At 39.3% G+C, this 23,469-nt stretch overlaps 1 long non-coding RNA gene across 1 annotated transcript; it reads right to left on the bottom strand.

Annotated features, from left to right (window-relative positions):
* Positions 1 to 14,249: 14,249 nt before the first annotated feature.
* Positions 14,250 to 21,557, bottom strand: LOC126213473 (uncharacterized). The gene is made up of 3 exons (XR_007541191.1): positions 21,342 to 21,557; positions 15,591 to 15,674; positions 14,250 to 14,560 (listed from the first exon to the last, which is right to left on the bottom strand). It is a non-coding gene; the product is annotated as an uncharacterized LOC126213473 (long non-coding RNA).
* Positions 21,558 to 23,469: the final 1,912 nt, after the last annotated feature.

The raw sequence follows: 23,469 nt of genomic DNA, 5'->3' as shown, positions 1-23,469 counted from the left end.
TGAATGGTGCCTTCGTTTGATTGTGGAACCACAGGCCAGACAGACACTATTTTACTGTTCCTGGTACTGGTGACTGCATATGCCAACACTAACAGGTAAATGAAGATGTCATCTTGTAATGAATGACTGGTATTGACAGCCATTAGGTGCTAGGTGCAATTATACAGTCTTTGTGAAACTGGTCTGGCCTGTGGTTTTGCAGACGGGTGAAGGCTTTCTTTCTTCTGCCCGTGTTTGGATATTATCTACGGTTTTCTATTTTTAATGACTTGTTTTTTATCTTCATGGAGTATTGTTGAAATAATGTTCGTGTTTGCGTATTCATCCAAGCATGAGACTGTTCGCATTTGTTGAGATATTGTGTAATATAGGTATTGGCTACCTAACAAATTCTGTGATGAAAGTGGGGCTATTATTAATTCATATAGTACAGTGCTATAAAAATTGCAATTACACATTATGATGTGCGTTCCACAGTCTTCTCTTAATGCTGTGATATAATCTCCTATGGCTTTGAGCACCTCACCCATTTATTTCCTATTTAGCTTGGTTCTTCCCTAGCCCGTGCCTGCTCACCTTTCCATTACTCATGCAAAATGTAACCCACCTCCACCATTGCAGTGCATATTCTGCCTGTGTAATTAGGTCAAATCTGTCAAAGAAAACCAGACTTGATACCATTCAACTGAGGCATGTGGTCCGACACGTAGAATGCTTCCCATTCTGTGGTGCAACAACAAGTAAGATAAGTAGAGTCCAAACTGGTCACAGAATCAGATTGATCTTTTGGCCAACCTCGAAAATTAGAGAGACATGATCTATCAAAAATACTCTTAGCCTCAGAGTACTGGGGATTTATAAAATTACTTGTAATTGCGGTATCTGTTATGAAGGGCACTCTATACACACTGTTGCTAATTGTTGTGTTGAACATTGCCACCTTAAGTACAGGAACACTAAAACCAGTAGTTTCCACGAACAGTATAATGAATAAACACAAGATTGATTGTACAGACGAGGATTCCGGGCCATGATTCCAACTGTGTCTGTGATAGGGAAGCAGTAGAAATTAGACTGTATGGTCGCAACTTCAAGAGACACTGGTAACACACCCAGCAATTTATTTATTTATTTGCTCTTGGTTTTAGTCTTAGCTAGATACAAGAACTCAAGTTAATATATCTGAATATAAAACTTAATATTTTAAAACAATTTCAAATTAGCTAGTATAACTAAATCAATACATGGAAACATGCACTTGAGAAAGAAAAACTGCAGAGGAAAACTTTACATAGTTTTACATCTACACCCAATCTCTGCAAGCCGCCATGTGGAGTGTGACAGAGGGTATCTTGTACCGCTACTAGTTATTTTCTTGCCTCGGAGTTTTCAAATTTACGTGGCTTGGAAACCGATGAGATTTTATTCATTTCCTTTCCTGTTCCACTCACAAATGGAGAGAGGGGTATATAACTGTCTACATGCCTCCCTATGAGCCCTAATTTCTCTCATCTGATCTTAGTGGTGATATGTACATTAGTGGCAGTAAAATATTTCAGCAGTCAGCTTAAAATGTTGGTTCTCAAAATTTTCTCGATAGTATTCCTCAAATCGAACATCACTTTCCCTCCACTGATTCCCATCTGAGTTCCCAAAGCATCTCCATAATACTTGCATATTGTTCGCAACAAATCTGCAGCCCACCTTTCCTTTAATCCTGGTGGGGATCCCAGACACTCCAGCAGTACTCAAGTATGTGTCGCACTCGTGCCCTATGCACACAGACCTTTACAGATGAACTGCACTTTTCCAAAACTCTCCCAATAAACTAAAGTCAACCATTAATACCTTACCCTAACATGCCTGTTCCATTTCATATCGCTTTGCTACATTATGCTGAATTATTTAAAGAACTTAACTTTAATGCAGTATTTCGAACATTACACAACAGTTTTTCCTACTCATCTGCATTATATACATTTTTCTACATTAGAGCTAGCTGCCATTCATCACACCAACTGGAAACTTTGTCTAAGTTATCTTGCATCCTCCTAAGGTCACTCAATGAAGACATCTTTACATACACAACAACATCATCAACAAACAACTGCAGATTGCTGCACACCCTGTCTGCCAAATCACTTACATATACAGAGAATAATAGTTCTATCGCACTTCCCTGGGGCACTCCTGATGGTACACCTGTCTCTGATGAATACTCACCATCATTGACAATATACTGGATTCTATTTCGTAAGAAGTCTTCAAACCACTCATATATCTGGGTACCTATACTGTACGATATTCATCATCCAATACGAGTGATGGCACTGCAAGCCATGCTGGACAGCAACACTAATATAGCCTATGAATGCAGAGAATGTCATCTTAGCATATGCCATCTCCATGATGTCATCGTGATGTAATTTAGCCAACAGCACCTGTGCTGTCGACTGGGCATAAAAGCGTGAACCTCACCAGTTTTATGACAGTCAGACTTAGTCTACACCTACATCTATACTCCGCAAGCCTCCCAACGGTGTGTGGCGGAGGGCACTTTACGTGCCACTGTCATTACCTCCCTTTTCTGTTCCAGTCGTGTACGGTTCACGGGAAGAACGACTGTCTGAAAGCCTCCGTGCGCGCTCAAATCTTTCTAATTTTACATTCGTGATCTCCTCGGGAGGTATAAGTAGGGGGAAGCAATATATTCTATACCTCATCCAGAAACGCACCCTCTCGAAACCTGGCGAGCAAGCTACGCCGCGATGCAGAGCGCCTCTCTTGCAGAGTCTGCCACTTGAGTTTATTAAACATTTCCGTAACGCTATCACGGTTACCAAATAACCCTGTGATGAAACGCGCCGCTCTTCTTCGAATCTTCTCCATCTCCTCCGTCAACCCGATCTGATACGGACCCCACACTGATGAGCAATACTCAAGTATAGGTCGAACGAGTGTTTTGTAAGCCACCTCCTTTGTTGATGGACTACATTTTCTAAGGATTCTCCCAATGAACCTCAACCTGGTACCCACCTTACCAACAATTAATTTTATACGATCATTCCACTTCAAATCATTCCGCATGCATACTCCCAGATATTTTACAGAAGTAACTGCTACCAGTGTTTGTTCCGCTATCATATAATCATACAATAAAGGATCCTTCTTTCTATGTATTCGCAATACATTAAATTTGTCTATGTTAAGGGTCAGTTGCCACTCCCTGCACCAAGTGCCTATCCGTTGCAGATCTTCCTGCATTTCGCTACAATTTTCTAATGCTGCAACTTCTCTGTATACTACAGCAACATCCACGAAAAGCCGCATGGAACTTCCGTCCACGCTGACGGTGATTGAGGCTATTTGAAAATCTTGGGATTCTATACAAATTTGACGTGGAAGTTTAACATAACTTTTTAGCCACATGAGTAAAATTATTGTGTAAAACTGATATCTTCGCACCTTACAAAACTCTCTTCAGCGTCCTTGGGAGTCTTACACTTACATATCAATATATTTACTCCCTAATAGTATGTATTGTTAATACCAGGGGTAGTTTTACTATGTTCAGTGAAATGAACTTGCAAAATGCTGGAAGTAAAAATATTGTTCATGTAGACTACGCATCCCCGTCTATGATTCAGGACGGAATTTTATATTCTAATACAATAGTCTAACAGGTTGCTGCTAGACATCAGGCCGAAAACTGGAAATTCTAAGATATTAAAAAAAAATACAAAGTACAAAATTATTTTATGAGCCTCTCCTTCAATAATTAATCACAAGGAAAGGTAATGCTTGGACTCACGGATGCATATGCTGTTTAACACTAAGGTTCACATTAAACAGGATTTTAATGTTACTGTTATATGTAAGGCTGACAATACTCATTGTAAAATTATGAAATGCTTTGTGTGAAGTATGAGATAAGAACAGCACTCTAATAAAATAATATTTCTAATTTTCAGGTCCATTAGTTCCTTCCTCTGGGAAGATGGATATGTTTTGCAAGATTAGGAATGAGAGGATGACCACTTAGACCACCCATGTAGAACACTGGTGTGACCCATTCGTGAGTACTGATCTAATGTTTGGATACCCACCAGGTCAGATTAAAGCAACACATTGAAGTGACTCAGAGGTGGGCTGCTATATAGGTTACCAGCAGGTTCAAATAATGTGCGAGCATTATGAAGATGCTTGGCAAATTAATATGAGAATGCAGGGAAGACTATGTTCTTTTTCTAAAACACGATTGGGAAAATTTAGAATATATGAGAAATCAGGGCTCGTATGGAAGCATATACATACCCTTTCTTCACTCACTCTACTTGCAAATGTAACACAGGAAAGAAAATGATTTGTGGTGGTATCAGGTACCCTATACCATGTATAATTTGGTTGTTTGTGTAGCATGTATATATATCGAAATATCGAAGTAAATTGTGACTACTACATAAAAAATATTAGTTGAAACTGACTGAAAGCTTAGCGATTTATTTAAAATATTTTGTTTCACATTTATCTGTACCTGATACACAGACAACCAGTGACTTGCAACTGTAACAATCACACAATTTGGAGATCTCAGTATTGCCTATTAATAATCAATCATTCGTCTCTTTTTGTCAAAAGATCACATAAAAATGAACTGGATTTGAAGAAAATGTGATTGACATATAGCTTTTTGTTTACAGATCAACAACAATCAAAATTCAAGCATATCGGTAACACAGATTAGGCAAGAGCACATATCTGGGCTAGAGTACTATATTGGATTTCACGCCCGCCCTGCCCCCTTTTTCCTTGAACGCTTGGCTGGAGTAACAAGTTTAATTGCAGTATAATCTGGGGTCTACATTAGGTTGAAAAGCAATAAATGGAGTTGTGGAACTCAGCGAATGAGAAATAAAGGTTGTAGTAACAGACAGACGCCTGACTTTGCCTAATACTTTGTTTGTGCCATATTTAAACGCACTTTCCCATAACTAACACATTTTCATAATAAAAAATAAAGCTACAAGGTCATGCCCAAAAACATATTAGAAAATAAGCAAGCATCCGACATGTGTTTTGATGCATATTAAGTACAGATATCGTACACAAACTGGAAAAAATGTAAGAGGCATTTCACTACATATCCTTTACCACATCTGATCCATTTTCCCACATTTGCTACTGCTTGTATGGGTGCAAAGACAAATTCTTACTGTAAATATCTGAGTGGTAGTTACATTAGTAAGCTGCACTTAATAAATTAAACATTGTCCTGAATGCATAATGTGTGTTACACAATAAAACTCTCTGCCATTCGACCAATAATTCGTAATCAGTTGGCCTCAATCAATCAATCAATCAATCAATCATGTATGACTAGTATGTAACTCCAACAACACTGTGGATTAGTATGTCACATTAATAGAGATTATTCCCATTCAAAGATTGTTTCTACATTTAATTCTTTTTATGGAAGCTTCATTCAAACAATCTGGATTGGCTTGACATTCCAAAACGACAACTGAAGCAAGACTGTATAAAGGCTGCGGTCAAAGGTGATGACAGCACTGACAGCAGCAGAGCTGCTTACAGGTCTAGATACCAGGCAACACTGTCACGCTTTCTGCCTTTCTGATGACATCACGAAGCGATTCCTCGGGGGCCCGTGAGATGCACTTCTGAAACGTTTGTGCTTTACAGGAGGTCTCACGATATACAGCATATGCTTCAGTGTCCCCTGCCAAATGCCTACTAGCAACATACAGTGTTCTTCCGACTGACCACCTGTAAACTTCCACAGCATCCCTAATGTCCTATTAAAAACCGTCACATCCTCCATTGCCTTGTCCGAGAAGCAACTACGAGGGTCGGTCAAAAAGTAATGCCTCCCATTTTTTTTCTACTTAAAGAAATTAAGTTAAGTGAAAAATTTGAATTTGGCGCCATTCCTCAAACCTTCTTCTGCAATCCACTGCAGTAGTAACTTTCTGTGTCAACAGGTGGCAGCACAGCAGAAGTTTGTAAGATGGCCGACATCGATGTTCGTTTGAGACAGCGTTGTGTGATTGAATTCTTGAATGCAGAAGGTGAAACGCCCATACGCATTCATGAAAGACTGAAGAAGGTGTATGGTGTTGTGACAGTGGATGTCAGCACTGTTAGACGATGGGTTCGTCGTTGTAAGGAAGCTGAAGGGCAAACACCGTTGACTGACGAAAAGCGGAGCGGCAGGCCGGTGAGTGCAGTGACTCCACACAACATTCAGCAAGTTGATGACATCATTCGTGGTGACCGTCGGGTGACTGCAGATGAAATGTGTCGCATTATTTCTCTTAGTAAAGGCAGTGTGATCACGATTATTAAACAATTGGGGTACTCAAAAGTTTGTGCACGGTGGGTTCCAAGAATGTTAACCGATCAGAATAAAGAGGCAAGGAAAACAATAGCCTCCCAACACTTGCAGCACTTCCGTTTGGAGGGAGATGAGTTTCTGAAAAAAATTGTGACCGGGGACGAAACATGGGTGCATTTTTTTGAACCCGAATCAAAGAGGCAGTCAATGGAGTGGCGTCACACAAGCTCGCCGAGGAAGAAAAAATTCAAAACTGTGCGATCGGCAGGGAAAGTTATGGCAACAGTTTTCTGGGATACAGAGGGTGTGATTCTGGTTGATTTTTTGGAGCAGGGATGCACAATAAATTCTGTTCAATACGTCACAACCCTCAAAAAACTTAAAGCACGTCTTCAGCGAGTTCGCCCAACAAAATCAATGGCAGATGTTCTTCTTTTGCATGACAATGCAAGACCACACACCAGTCGTCACACCTCTGACGAGATTGTCAAAATTGGATGGGAAGTTTTGCCTCATCCCCCATACAGCCCTGACCTGGCACCATCAGACTTCCATCTGTTCGGGCCACTAAAAGAAGCTCATCGTGGGATTCATTTTGAAGATGAGGAGGCCGTCAAAACATCCGTGCGTCAATGGCTTAGGAAGCAGAGCTGTGATTTTTACCGTGCTGGGATACATGCCCTTGTTCAAAGATGGACCAAAACTGTAGAGATGGGCGGAGATTACATTGAAAAATGACAAAATGATCCTCAATGTTGTGGTTTTCAACCTATGTAATTGCATTTAAATTTCCTGACAATTAAACGTAGAAAACAAAATAGGAGGCATTACTTTTTGACTGACCCTCGTAATTACTGTGAACACTGCCAGGTCGTGGAGCAAAAGACACTGTCAATCCAGACTTACTTTCGTCCGATTCCAACTATGCTGAACGTGACACTTCCCCGGTGTCTACTCACGGTTAAGTTCGAACTTTCTCTGCCTCTCTTTCTCCAATTCGTGTTTTAACACGAGTAGTCAGTGTATTACAGCAGCAACTGCATCCACACTAGTAGAAGCCAGTGTTTCCACCATTTTGCATACTCTTACTTCTACCTTAATTCAACTGCTATAAAAAGAAAAATTCCCATTCAACCCTCCTCCACACACACAAAAGTCTAAGCACAAATTAATTCTTCTGGTGAATCATTGCTCTTCTAGAATCCAGACTGAGAACAGCTACTAGCCAGATGTTCAGTTTGCCTACACACAGACCAAGTAGCTACTACAGGTCTGCCACATGGGAAATTGAGCCCAGACAAATTACAAAATGTACAGCTCACTGGCATGGGGCATGCAGAGGTATACAGAGAAGTTTGGCACTGATTTTTATTCTGCTGAAGAATACACGGCGCCTCTGTCGATCCCTACGATGGTGGTGCAGTATGTGTACATGTGCCGGCACAAACACCAGTGCCGTATCTGCTGCTACAGCACCTGGCTGCTCCATCCTCTTCATGAAATGGCTACTGTCCCGGCCCAGCTCGCATTACCTGCAGCATATGTTGGCCGAGTGTTATGGGACCATTGCTTTTCACAATATATATAAATGACCTAGTAGATAGTGTCGGAAGTTCCACGCGGCTTTTCGCGGATGATGTTGTAGTATACAGAGAAGTTGCAGCATTAGAAAATTGTAGTGAAATGCAGGAAGATCTGCAGCGGATAGGCACTTGGTGCAGGGAGTGGCAACTGTCCCTTAACATAGACAAATTTAATGTATTGCGAATACATAGAAAGAAGGATCCTTTATTGTATGATTATATGATAGCGGAACAAACACTGATAGCAGTTACTTCTGTAAAATATCTGGGAGTATGCATGCGGAACGATTTGAAGTGGAATGATCGTATAAAATTAATTGTTGGTAAGGCGGGTACCAGGTTGAGATTCATTGGGAGAGTGCTTAGAAAATGTAGTCCATCAACAAAGGAGGTGGCTTACAAAACACTCGTTCGACCTATACTTGAGTATTGCTCATCAGTGTGGGATCCGTACCAGATCGGGTTGACGGAGGAGATGGAGAAGATTCGAAGAAGAGCGGCGCGTTTCATCACAGGGTTATTTGGTAACCGTGATAGCGTTACGGAGATGTTTAATAAACTCAAGTGGCAGACTCTGCAAGAGAGGCGCTCTGCATCACGGTGTAGCTTGCTCGCAAGGTTTCGAGAGGGTGCGTTTCTGGATGAGGTATCAAATATATTGCTTCCCCCTACTTATACCTCCAGTGGAGATCACGAAAGTAAAATTAGAAAGATTAGAGCGGGCACGGAGGCTTTCAGACAGTCGTTCTTCCCGTGAACCATACGCGACTGGAACAGGAAAGGGAGGTAATGACAGTGGCACGTAAAGTGCTCTCCACCACACACCGTTGGGTGACTTGCGGAGTATAAATGTAGATGTAGATCCCCAGGCATCTGGAGCATGGCTGGGTATTCCCTCAAGCATTCCTTGTGTTCACCAAGTACAGCACCGAAGTATAGCAGCCAGCAGCTGTCACTGTAGTAAAGCCTCAGCAGCTCCAGTCGCCCACTCAGGACAGCTCAATCAGTGACAGGACAGCCTCAAATCAGGGAGGCCACGATATCGCATCCCAGCTCCGCCCGTGCAGACAGTAGCTTGCAGTCTGTCAGATGATACCACCCGGAAAGCAAAGGATGGCTGCCCCCTGCTGCCCACACCTATGCAGCACGAAGTTTGGGACTTGCCTCACCACGACTGTGGCACATCTCTATAGCAGAGCTGATGGTTCATTCAGTGGACCAGTTGCTGAAATTCATCAGCAGATGGTGGTTGCGGTTGGCCTGCAACAATTGTTATTCTCTCTGGTTCCGGACACAAAGTTTGGTGATGTGACTGCTTGCTTTGAGCCTCTGGGCTCCCTTATTTATACTCCTTTCCTTACACCTCTGGCAGTCTCTCTGGAGGGCACGAGTGGTACGTTCCTTAATAATTATGCTGTTGTAACTGCAACATATGGGTTTTTCATACCATGTCAATGCCCTGTATTGCACCTTATCACTCCACATCGGTACCCAATTTTTTTTATAGTGCCTGTCATCCTATGCATCCTCACCTGTGAGCAGTGTTTTAATCATGCCTTGCAGAACCACTTTTTAGTGTTTGCTACCGGACGTGTTATAACGATATGTTTACGTAAAGTGTATACATAAACATACAGTTATAAATGTCCCCGTTCGTAGTCTCTAATTATAACAATATGTTACTTTTGTGCTGTAACATATAGCTATAATCAGCGGTGGAAACATATTTGCGATCGCCGACCGTGTGCGGCTGTTTCTCGTTGGATCGTCTGATCAGTCGGAAGTTGCATTGCAGAGGAGAGTAAATGCCTATTCAAAATATAATTATTTTGGATAGCTCAACATGAATTTCCTAAGGGACCGTAGTTTATCATGCATTTACCAATAGATCATGGCGCGGAGAAAATATTTCGCCGCATGCAACCTCCGTCCGAACTCGACGAAAGAATTCGTGACTGTGAACTCTCTATTTGGCAGAAACATATAGAAAATTAAATAATTTCATGAATAAGTGAGACATAGATTCTATAGTAAATGAATAGTCCATACACCAGTTCCATTTAACTCTGAATTTATGGCAATTAATAGACGAACTTACACTGCAATGAAGAAATTGACATGGATGCCGTTTTGACTGGCACTTCTCTTAATGAAAACAATTCCTTTGACGTTTTCACATACACGTCGCACAATAAATCTACTGCTAGGCACTTTTAGTATTACACATTTACTTTACACTAGAACAATATTAATTTTGACAATAATAATACGGCAGCAAGACATGCGCGTCCGACACAAGTTACAGGAGACAACAAAAGAATGAGTAACTGTTCATCGAGAATATCTCGTACATCTAAACAAAATGTGTAAAAATGTTCTTCTTCTGTCCGTTTTTCACGCCGCGGTTTTCAAAGTCAATAACTCACAGCATCTCTGACGGCGCTTCGACAATAAACAAGTTACGTCACAGGTCGTTCACCTTTTACATTTTCGCAACATTATTTGCTAACTGTAGCTGTTGCCGAGCGACTGCTCGATTAATGAATGATTTAAAATGATAAGGCAATCACATAATGTTACAGTGTCCATCAGTACGTGAACATCTACTTTCTGGCCACAGCTGTGTAAAATTTTCAAGCACTTACCACATCTATGCCTATACTTTTTTTGAAGCAGCAATTCTTTCTTCTGCTGATTATGGTTTCCAAGAAAATAAAATAGCTACTGATACAAAAAGTGAATTTCTTGATACCACTACATCTTTTTGATGAAAAATTCCCAGCTATAGGTGTCTTTCTTGACCTCACAGTGGCCCTTCATACAGTAGACCACAACATACTCTTACAAAATTTGGATTTGCATGGGTAAGGGGCACTGCCCGTGGCTGTCTCAGCAGTTTTATTGCAGACTGAGCACAATACGTCCACATAAATAAAATCTATCAGGACTCCCAGATGTGGTCCACTTTGAGACGAGTCATTAAACATGATGTGCCATGAGCATCAGCTTTTAGTCCCTCATTACTTCTACTTGATGTGCATGACCTGCCCCCCCCCCCCCCCCATACCCACTAGTAAGGCATTTCCATTTGCTGACTATACTGATGTCCTTACCTCAAATACAGATGAATCCATCCAGTCAGCAGTAGACAGAAATACAACCCAACTAGACTCATGGCTTGAATCAAATGGACTGTTCCTCAGTATGCCTAAGCTTCCACACCATTTACAACAGAACTATCCAGGCTCCAATAGCAATACTAAGTGACAGTAATGTGGAATTCTTGAATTCACCACACCAAATTCTTAGGGATCCACATCACTGACACACATATACGGAAAAACGACATCAACGTGATTAGTTACAAGCTAAATAAACTGTTTCATGCTCAATCGTGGGAGGTGACCTACATCCCAGCATACAAACCATGTATATTATGCTCTTTTCCATTTTGTAATATGCTATGGAATTATTTTTAGGGGTTATAGTACTGAATCAGTGAAAACTTTTAAAATGCAAAAAAAACCTGTACAAAGAACAAAGGAAAACATGAAAACTACTCTCTCTGTCTGTCATCAATACACATTTCTACTACACCATTTTATTAAGCAAAACATCAATAGATTAGATTCACTTTTTGTTCCATAGACACAAAAACTTCATGATTATCATGGGAGTGGAACATGTCAGGAAGAAGAACATGAAAAACATAAAATATTTGACTAGAATACTTACTACCATGTTCATTTGTCAGGTGATTGCTGAAGTAGGTGACTACAATACACTAAACTGGAACAGCTAATATTTACAGAATTAATATGCTGTCAGAATGAAACATTATTACGCACTAATAATAAATTTATCATACACAAAACACCTAATCTCTACTGTTGTGACCAATTGCTGTCAAAACTGAATTCTATCCGACATTTTTACTTAAGCTGGCCTAACAGTCTCTGGTAAGATATTCATCTATAGAGGAGAAGGAATTGCTTACCAGAAGGTCTTTCAAACTCTCTTTAAACCATGCTTTATCTGAAACCAAGTTTTTAATGGTTGCTGGCAATTTATGGAAAATTTTTGTTCCTGAATGTTGGGCCCCTTTTTGGACCAAGGTAAATGATTATAGTTTTTTATGTGGATATTTCCAGAATGAGATTTTCACTCTGCAGCGGAGTGTGCGCTGATATGAAACTTCCTGGCAGATTAAAACTATGTGCCGGACCGAGAGCTTCTGCAAAGGTTGGAAGGTAGGAGATGAGACGAGGTACTGGCAGAAGTAAAGCTGCGAGAATGGGGCATGAGTCGTGCTTGGGTAGCGCAGATGGTAGAGCACTTGCCCGCCAAAGGCAAAGGTCCAGAGTTCGAGTCTCAGTCTGGCACATGGTTTTAATCTGCCAGGAAGTTGTTTTATGTGGATAGTTCTTATTACTAGTATTGATACTATGTACTGAGCTACTGGTTGGAAATAGAGATATATTACCAGCAACAAATTTCATTAAGCAATAAATATACTGAAAAGCAGTGGTTAGAATACAAAGGTTCTTGAGCAGGTTTCTACATAATGTTCTGGAATTTACACCACAAATGATTCTTATTACATGATTTTGCACGCTAAAAACTTTTGCTGGGCTTGATGGGTTACCTCAAAATATGATCCTGTATGACATGCCAGAATGAAAGTATCCAAGATTTTTTATATTTATGTCTCCTACATCTGACAACATTCTCACTGTACACACAGACTTATTTAGACACTTAAGCAATTATGTGGTATGTTCTTCCCAACTTTGTTTCCTGTCAGATAAGCACAAACAATTTCACAGCACTGCCAGTGACACCATAATATTCTCATTTCCTTAAGAGAATGGTGGGGTTCACACAGCGAAACGCTTTTGACAGGTCACAGAAAATGGCAGTAGTCTCTAATAGCTTTCTCTACATCAGAACATTTAAGAAACCCAAATGGTGACTTTGGCAATATATTATTTGCAGTCAGATACTTAACGATATGCTTGAACATAACCTTTTCATATATTTTTGAGAAAGCTGGCAAAAGTGACATAGGTTGATAGTTTGATGGTATCTGTTGATCCCCTTCTTGTAAACAGGCTTAACTTCAGAATATTTTAGCCAGTCTGGAAATGTTTCACTGATAAGAGATTGATTACAGAAACAACTTAAGATAGAACTCAACTCGCACGAGCACTCTTTGATTAACTTTGTTGATATATTATCATACCCACTAGAATACTTACATTTGAAGGATTTTATGATGGATGCTACTTCTCTGGGAGACCTGAGTGCCATTTCTATTTTACTGAAGTTATTTTTAAAGACTGGTCTTGGATACTCAATTGCACTGCCCACCAAACCTGATAACCCCAAGCTGTCAGTAACAGAAATGAAGTACTTGTTTAAGATGCTTGCAATACTACATGCACTTGTTACCGAAGTCTCATTTATTTTCAAAGCTATCTGTTCCCCTTCCTTTTTGGCCCCACCTGTCTGTTTTCACTATATCCCACACAGTTTTTTGTTTGTTGCTCGATGTAATTATCCTTTTCTCATAATAAAGCTGCTTCGATTTCTGGATTACTTGCTTCAATATTTTGCCGTATTCTTTGTAATACAGTACAGTGGTAACATCAGAGCTGTTCCTACATAGTAGATACAGTCTCCTTTTTGTCCCTCAATATCTTTATTCCTTGTGAAATCCTTGGTTTATTGTTTGACTTCTAAGTGATTTGAGTTACCTTTAGAGAAAAACAATTTTCAAAAGTGGAGGGACCTTTATTAGTGAATGCTTTGTATTTTCCATTTGAGTCAGAAGTGTTGTAAACATATATCCAGCTCATGTTTTAGCAATATCTCAATTTTTGGCTTATGTATTACCCTCCTGTACTCAGACTTAACAGATTTTTTTTGTCCTGAGAAGTTTCAAAATGTAACACAAGATGCTGTATGTCGTGATCAGATAGCCCATTTACTATTGGTTTTGTGATAAGCCTTTTTTCCCTAGATTTGCATACAAAGATATTATCAATAGCAATCTCACAGCATTTACATATCCTAGTGGCAAAGTCCACAGTGGGAACTAAATTGAATGAAAGTGTTACTGAGTGCCATAATTGTTCACCGATAAGAGCTTTTCAATAAACCCACATTATTATCACCAGCAACCACTATTTCCTTGTTTTTTTTACTGTGAGAAGGGGCAACTGAGCTTCCATGTTTTTTATGAAAAGGTTAAAATTTCCTGAAGGTGATCTGTACATACCTCTATTATAAAGGACTTATGATAAAACACTACTTATGTTGCACAAGCTTCTAAGTGCTGCTCTGATCAAAATTTATTAATATCAATATTCTTGAAATCAAAACAGTTTCTGACAAACTGACAACTCATCCTTTGTCCATGTTTTCTCTACAGAAGTAAGAAGCTAACTTTAATCATGCAACATTTAACATATCTAGGACAGTGGTCACACAACAGACTGTACAGGAACCTGGAGAGTCCCCATCACGACACAAGGCCAAACAAAGTTAGAAGATTAGTTCCCCATACAACTAAACTGTCTAGTAATGGGGAAACTGTAAGGGAATCAAGCTGAAAAACCATATCCTGAAAAAGTAAAAAATATTCAAGAACCAACAAAATAATTTAAAATACTTGATCATTTCAAACAAACCATTACTTCTAAAAACAAATGAAAGTGCTGGCAGGTCGACAGACACACAAACAAACACAAACATGCACACAAAATTCAAGCTTTCACAACAAACTGTTGCCTCATCAGGAAAGAGGGAAGGAGAGGGAAAGACGAAAGGATGTGGGTTTTAAGGGAGAGGGTAAGGAGTCATTCCAATCCCGGGAGCGGAAAAAAGGACGGGTATACACTCGCGCACACACACACATATCCATCCACACATATACAGACACAAGCAGACATATTTGGTCTTTAAGTATGTCTGCTTGTGTGTGTGTGTGTGTGTGTGTGTGTGTGTGTGTGTGTGTGTGTGTGTGTGTGTGTGTGTGTGTGGGCGCGCGCGCGCCCGCGAGAATGTATACCCGTCCTTTTTTCCCCCTAAGGTAAGTCTTTCCGCTCCCGGGATTGGAATGACTCCTTACCCTCTCCCTTAAAACCCACATCCTTTCGTCTTTCCCTCTCCTTCCCTCTTTCCTAATGAGGCAACAGTTTGTTGCGAAAGCTTGAATTTTGTGTGCATGTTTGTGTTTGTTTGTGTGTCTGTCGACCTGCCAGCACTTTCATTTGGTAAGTCACATCATCTTTGTTTTTAGATATATTTGTCCTACGTGGAATGTTTCCCTCTATTAAAACCATTACTTCTGTAGCATATAGGACTTTCGTGAATGTGATTTCTTGTGAATTATACTGAACATATTTCAGATTATCATACAAAACTAAACTGTTTCATTGGAAATAAAATTGTTTGATTACGACCTGCATTACTACTCGAACTTATCTTACCATTTTAGCATTATGAATACATGGTTAATATATTTTCAGTGTGGTGTAAACTACATAAAACAATGTTCTTTTATCATCTGTTTGAGTTGTGCAATGGATGACTGAGGGGTCACTTGAGATACAATATGATACCCCATTGGAATTACAACAAAGTATCTGTACCTCTCTTACTTTCCTTTTTTCACCATCAGCCAAGAGTCCAATTGAGCCCCTTGGTACTGCCAACTGTATAGTCATGTTTTCTGCCTGTAAATTGCAACAAATGTTTAACATTCCTTCCAATAACAAAATTTGGTAATAAGTCATGAACAAACACACTGAACATGGAGAAAAACCATCCACAATGAGCCACAGGCTTGTTTAACTTCAACAGTTGTATCAACATAGTGTAGAATATTAAACCTTATCTGGATGAAACAAGAGCAGCAACAGCACATATTTATGGTGGGTTTGTGAGGGTTTTGCTGCACCACAAACTGCACCGAGTTAATACAGTTATCAGCTGTGTAGGCAAAGTCCTGAGGGCAATTGCTTTTGACTGAAATGAAAACTTACATCCAAGCCATGCCTGGTGCTCCAATTGGGAGATAGTAATACGCTAGTTAGTGCCTGCACCTGGACACGAGGGAGAAGCGCAGATTATCTGAGCATCTTGCAGGTGGTGTAACAAGGAACATACTGAGGATGGAGTGGGATTACAGAGAGAGAGTGTCTTGAATCAAATTAAAGATGAAAATGACCAAAACTTACGGAACACTTCTGAGAAAACTAAAATTAGCTTGTTTCATCAGAAGACTGGGTGTCTAAAAAATTAGGTAGGGGAGTTTCTTCTATGTCTACAAGATGCAGAATTTCTGAATGTTTAGATTTTCTGCTCCTCTCTGAACACCATGTACCGACTGGGATGGAGAAGTTAAATAATGGAAGTGGTTATAAACGAGTAATATTTTCATGTAGAGTTAAACTGGATAAGGAAGAGTTGCAAAATATGTAAAAATGGAACACAAAGGCAAAAATGTTGAACTAAGCAGATTTTGTGTCGATCGCAACATTGAAGCAAGTGCTTCTGAGTTGTTAATGCAGAATATTACAGTTTTAATTTTAACGGTCAAGGGAACTGTAGACCGTTAAAATTAAAACTGTAATATTCTGCATTAACAATTCAGAAGCACTTGATTCAATGTTGCGATTGACACAAAATCTGCTTAGTTCAACATTTTTGCCTTTGTGTTCCATTTGAATACTTTCAGCTATTTAGGAGAAGACTAGACGCATAGCTGAGCAACGTTAGACAAGAGGAAACAGTAGTTTATTGACATTTAAATGCAGATTACTTAAAATAATGTGGCAGAGAAAATTAAGTGAGCTCACTGTTTGGGTGTCACCATTTGTTTTCAGTAGCTAATTTTTCAACTTATATAGTAGGACCCTACTTGATAAAATTTTTTATAGCCAGTACTGAGGGAAGGCAGCAGAGGATCAAGTAGGTAAAAAGACGAGGGCTAATAGAAATCCTTGGGTAACAGAAGAAATATTGAATTTAATTGATGAAAGGAGAAAATATAAAAATGCAGTAAATGAATCACACAAAAAGGAATACAAACGCCTCAAAAATGAGATTGACAGGAAGTGCAAAATGGCTAAGCAGGGATGGCTAGAGTACAAATGTAAGGATGTAGAGGCTTGTCTCACTAGGGGTAAGATAGATACAGCCTACAGGAAAATTAAAGAGACCTTTGAAGAGAAGAGAAGCATTTGTATGAATATCAAGAGCTCAGATAGCAACCCAGTTCTAAGCAAAGAAAGGAAGGCAGAAAAGGTGGAAGGAGTATATAGAGGGTTTATACAAGGGCGATGTACTTGAGGACAATATTATGGAAATGGAAGAGGATGTAGATGAAGATGAAATGGGAGATAAGATACTGCGTGAAGAGTTTGACAGAGCACTGAAAGACCTGAGTCGAAACAAGGCCCCGGGAGTAGACAACATTCCATTAGAACTACTGATGGCCTTGGGAGAGCCAGTCATGACAAAACTCTACCATCTGGTGAGCAAGATGTATGAGACAGGCAAAATACCCACAGACTTCAAGAAGACTATAATAATTCCAATCCCAAAGAAAGTAGGTGTTGATAGATGTGAAAATTACAGAACTATCAGTTTAATAAGTCACAGCTGCAAAATACTAACGCGAATTCTTTATAGACGAATGGAAAAACTGGTAGAAGCAGACCTCGGGGAGGATCAGTTTGGATTCCGTAGAAATGTTGGAACACGTGAGGCAATACTAACCTTACGACTTATCTTAGAAGAGAGATTAAGAAAAGGCAAACCTACGTTTCTAGCATTTGTAGACTTAGAGAAAGCTTTTGACAACATTAACTGGAATACTCTCTTTCAAATTTTGAAGGTGGCAGGGGTAAAATACAGGGAGCGAAAGGCTATTTACAATTTGTACAGAAACCAGATGGCAGTTATAAGAGTCGAGGGGCATGAAAGGGAAGCAGTGGTTGGGAAAGAAGTGAGACAGGGTTGTAGCCTCTCCCCGATGTTATTCAATCTGTATATTGAGCAAGCAGTAAAGGAAACAAAAGAAAAATTCGGAGTAGGTATTAAAATTCATGGAGAAGAAGTAAAAACTTTGAGGTTTGCTGATGACATTGTAATTCTGTCAGAGACAGCAAAGGACTCGGAAGAGCAGTTGAACGAAATGGACAGTGTCTTGAAAGGAGGATATAAGATGAACATCAACATAAGCAAAACGAGGATAATGGAATGTAGTCAAATTAAATTGGGTGATGCTGAGGGGATTAGATTAGGAAATGAGACACTTAAAGTAGTAAAGGAGTTTTGCTATTTAGGGAGTAAAATAACTGATGATGGTCGAAGTAGAGAGGATATAAAATGTAGACGCAATGGCAAGGAAATTGTTTCTGAAGAAGAGAAATTTGTTAACATCGAGTATAGATTTAAGTGTCAGGAAGTCGTTTCTGAAAGTATTTGTATGGAGTGTAGCCATGTATTGAAGTGAAACATGGACGATAACCAGTTTGGACAAGAAGAGAATAGAAGCTTTCGAAATGTGGTGCTACAGAAGAATGCTGAAGATAAGGTGGGTAGATCACGTAACTAATGAGGAGGTATTGAATAGGATTGGGGAGAAGAGAAGTTTGTGGCACAACTTGACTAGAAGAAGGGATCGGTTGGTAGGACATGTTCTGAGGCATCAAGGGATCACAAATTTAGCATTGGAGGGCAGCGTGGAGGGTAAAAATCGTAGAGGGAGATCAAGAGATCAATACACTAAGCAGATTCAGAAGGATGTAGGTTGCAGTAGGTACTGGGAGATGAAGAAGCTTGCACAGGATAGAGTAGCATGGAGAGCTGCATCAAACCAGTCTCAGGACTGAAGACCACAACAACAACAACTGAGGCTGAAACAATTGACATGTAACTAATTGTTAATGGACAATCTGATAATGATGTTCAATTAATGGATATAAACTATGCAGTACCTTACAGGTTTGAGGCATATTCGTACAAAGAAGTGAGGTGGGGTACAACTTCTTATGATTAAGTTAAAAGAGGCAGTATGGTACGAGGTATATGTGGAACAAGATGTTGAAGTGAAATTCAGTACATTGTACACTAATGCAACCAGTTATCCACAAATACCATTAGAAAAAAGAGAAGTTAAGCTATGGATAACTAAAGTGATTAAAAATTCATGTCAGGGGAGGCATAATATTTTATGGGAAAATATTAAAATGTAAAGAAAAGTACTTATCCTGACAGATATTAATAATGTAGATATAGTTTGTATATTTCCACTCAGTTATGTATTGTAGAACAATTTCACACAATAGTTAGTAGTACTGATATGAAGTATTCATTCATCAATTATCTACTGCATATGCACCATGTTTTTCATTTTAAATCTTGCAAGTATTTTATATTTATTAAAAATTCACACTCAGTACTTGCCACAACTACCTATATGGGTTTAGAAATGTCTGCAAGGGTAGGAGAACTCTCTACTTCTTTTCCTACTTAAAGAATGTGGTGTAACAAAAACTAATTGTTATTTCATTATTTATTGAAGCTAGCATTCTCCCTCACCAACTTACAAGGTAATTCAGCTGACTTACTTAATAGGAATACTTAAATGTATTATAGTAGTAAATTTACAGTCACCAGGCTGATGGGGCAAAATAATGTTGTTCCTATCAATAAAACCACCACTGAAGAACTGTTACAATAGTATTTCAGGCAACTGCGGTTCAGCAGCAACCATAGTATGGCTATTACGTGTAAGTTACTCAAGATTTACAAGTCAGTTTCCTGTGCTCCCTGTTTTCCTCAGGGCATAAATCACAAACATATTTCATTCAGCACAGATCTTGCGTGCCATTTGTGGTTTACGAGGACGAAAATTGGTTGTTCCAGTATTGATTTAAGTTCCACTTATCTATCAGCTCACTTGGTTTCAAAATGGTCTGGGGTCAAATAATCGTGGTGAACTATAGTTAGTTATACTTACACGTTCCATGGACCTCCTTGCACTATCAGTGATGTAGTATGAGTCATTCTGCTTTCAAATCAGGAATTATCACATGGTAACTGATGAGAACATTTTGCTGTATCACTGTGCACCCGTTTTTCTGCTGAAAACAACATTAATGTGGACCAACGAAAGTAATTTTTCTTTCTGGTACTATAATGATGTGGATCACCATTCACTTTCAACTGTGATGATTATTTATAACAAACTTCCCAAGGGAATAAATGTACTGTGTGGTAGTAGTAGTCACAATACCGAATCCTGAAAAGAATGTCTACAAGGTATGTGAGCATCACATATTACTGTTAAAGCTCGTTTTTCAACAAAGATTTCCTTTCTTAAAGATGAGTTACCCAAGAACACTTTTCCATGCGCCACTATTGAATTTAAATTTGTGTCTCGCCTAGATTTGCCATTATTCTAACTACACATGTGGCTGAACTATGTTGTTTTAGCAGCTTTAAAATGTGCTCTTTCCAATTAAAATTCGAATCACTACAGACAGGCATGTAAGAATATTAGGTTTCCAACAAATGTATTATTTCCTCACCATGTGTAACACCAATCACTGGTTTCGTAGCCCAAGAAGACCAGACCTAATTAAGTTGTGTCTTTTTAAAATTAGTGTTTGCTGATCTGATGTCATTAAAGGTATTAAAATTTCCTGTCCATTACTATTATGTTTAAATTAAAATTACTGATAATGGCAATACACAATGACACTTTCTCATCAGTGACATAACTCCTTCTGAACTGTTCGAAAATAATGTAACTTTAAATTAAAAAACTTAACATCTTCCCGTAGTTAACCTTCATTCCTCAGTTTACCATTTTCATTAACGATCGTGTAGAACAACATTTTATACGCGTTGAACCTAATATTTACACTTAAAAAATCTTTTACACTATTGGCATTACATTTGCGTGTCTGTTACGGTTTTCAGGTCTTGTTGCAATTCCTCGTCTAAAGTAACCATACACTACCCGCAAGTAAACAAATAAATTACATACTGCACTATAAACAGATATAACACTGTTTTGCTGGCTGCGTCGTAGGTTGTATTTATTATATCTTTCCAACTTACCACAAATAAAAGCAACGGTTCGTCAAGACTTTCACCTCAACATTATGCAGCGTTGCAGCAGTTTTGGGTCTAGTGAAGCAGGGGATACAACCCGTCGGCTTGACATTGTTCAAAGCCGACGGGTTGTATCCCCTGCTACACTAGACCCGCAGTTTTCCGCACATATTAATCCAAGGTAGAATACTGCATGTGTTTGCTACGTGCTATACTCCTCGGCGTACATTAAATCTTGTGATTTACGTTTATAGGTGAAACTTTTACTTAACTGCATACAACAGAGTTTATTTTGTCTGCTTTGCACATTTTCGTCAGCCGGACTCTGGTTCTTGCTTCGCCTGTGTTTTCAGGAGGAACCCCATAAAGTTTCTCTCTCCTGCGCTGGAGAAACTGCGTTTAAAGGTTTACGAAAGTACACAACATCGCCTATGTTCAACGAGCAACGTATACGACTTCTGGTGCTTCTAATGTTAGGGAACTGACGCCTGATGTGCGCAGTGCAGTCGGCAGAACGCTCCTCGTTCTCAGGAAGCGTATCGAACTGCGATCTGTCGGTGACGCCAAATATCTCTGAGTTCCGGAGCTTCGCTCTAAACGATTCGATTTCAGTCTGCAATTAGAAGCTTTTCAGGTGGACGTTGGAGGTGACAAACATCTCCTTTGCTCTAACAGTAATTTATTTATAGTATGTTGCTATAAACACATATGTCACGTAATAACTTTGAAGGATTACACTTCATATCTAGCATCATTTGTGGAACTGCGTTCAACATATATGTCACATACGTAAAACATAATTTGGATACTTAACAATGATTCTTGACATTTAATTTTTGAAAGGTTCGGGTTAAGTGACCTGAACCATCTAATAATGTCAATCATTTAGGTGTGGTCAGAGTTTTGACCCAGCGAAGACCCTTGATTGACGCTATTAAATATCGATGTTAGATCATGTATGTATACCTTCAAGTAATTGATTGTAATACAACTTGGGCAAAGTATATTGGTTCTTTGGCCCATCCACATCAAGTCATCAATCCTTTTCTGTAGTTATGTTTACCACTACAGACAAACCGATTTGAGTATTTTCCTGTCTCTCAGACTCGTATGACCATTGCTGTCAAACCAACCCTCAGCTTTGGAATAGTTTTCGCATTGACATAAACGTCAAAACCGGTAATCCAAGCTTTCGCAAAGATCCCCTTGGGACAATTTCGAAGTTCAGTGTTGGACACCCTGTTGAGCTTACAGGAAAACGGCCCAGGTCATCTTTACTCTTCTCTTTATTTGCTTCGCTGTCCTCCCAGTTATCAAGTTAAGCTTCTGTAAACATAAAAACTCTTTCTTAGCTTCTATGACATTTTTATATATCTTGCTTGTAAGTTACTTTGGTCTTGCTGTATTTAAGTTTGAAGTTTAGTTTCAAACTAAGTATTTTAGCATCTTTCATTTTCTTGTTGTTGTGATCTTCGGCCCAAAAAGACTGGTTTTATGCAGCTCTCCAAGCTATTCTATTCTGCATCAGCCTCTCCATCATGAAACATATGCTGACCTACATCCTGCATCTGCTTCATGTATTCATCTCTTGGTCACGATCTACTATTTTTACTCTCCACACATTACATTCCAATAATACATTGGTGATCCCTTGACGCCTCAGAAGCTGTACAATCAACTGATCCCTTCTTCTATTCAGGTTGTGAAAGAAACCTCTTGTCTCCCCATTCTGTTCAGTACCTCCTCATTTTTTATGTAAGCTACCAGTCTCATCTTCGGCATTCTTCTGTAGCACTACGTTTTAAAAGCTCCTATTCACATCTTGTCTAAACAGTTTGTTGTGCATGTATCACTTCCATACATTACTACACTCCAGACAAATACCTTCAGAAAAGCTTTCCTGGCCATTTCCAATCTAAATTTTATACCCTCCCTACTTTGGCCATCATCAGTTATTTTCTGCCCAATTAGCAAAACTCATCAACTACTTTACGTGTTTCGTTTCCTAATCTAATTGTCTCAGCATCACCTAATTCAACTCAACTACATACCATTATCCTTGTCGTACATTTCTTGATGTTCATCTTATATCATGCTTTCAAGACACTGTCGATTCTGTTCAGCTGCTTTTGCAAGTCCATGGCTGTCTCTTAGAGAGTTACATCATCATTAACAAACCTCAAAATTTTTATTTCTTCTCCCTGGACTTTAATTCCTACTTCTAATTTTTCTTTGGTTGCCTTCACTGCTTCCTCAATGTACAGATTGAATACCATTGGCGATAGGCTACAACCTTGCCTCACCCCTTTCTCAAGCATTTCCCTCTCATGCCTTTCGACTGCCTTACAGTTCTGTAGAAGTTATAAATAGCCTTTTACTCCCTGTATTTTCCCGTGACTG

Source organism: Schistocerca nitens, chromosome 11 (assembly GCF_023898315.1).
Source record: "Schistocerca nitens isolate TAMUIC-IGC-003100 chromosome 11, iqSchNite1.1, whole genome shotgun sequence".
In the NCBI taxonomy this organism is placed as follows: Eukaryota; Metazoa; Arthropoda; class Insecta; order Orthoptera; family Acrididae; genus Schistocerca; species Schistocerca nitens.
This window is presented reverse-complemented; position numbering and strand designations above follow the sequence as displayed.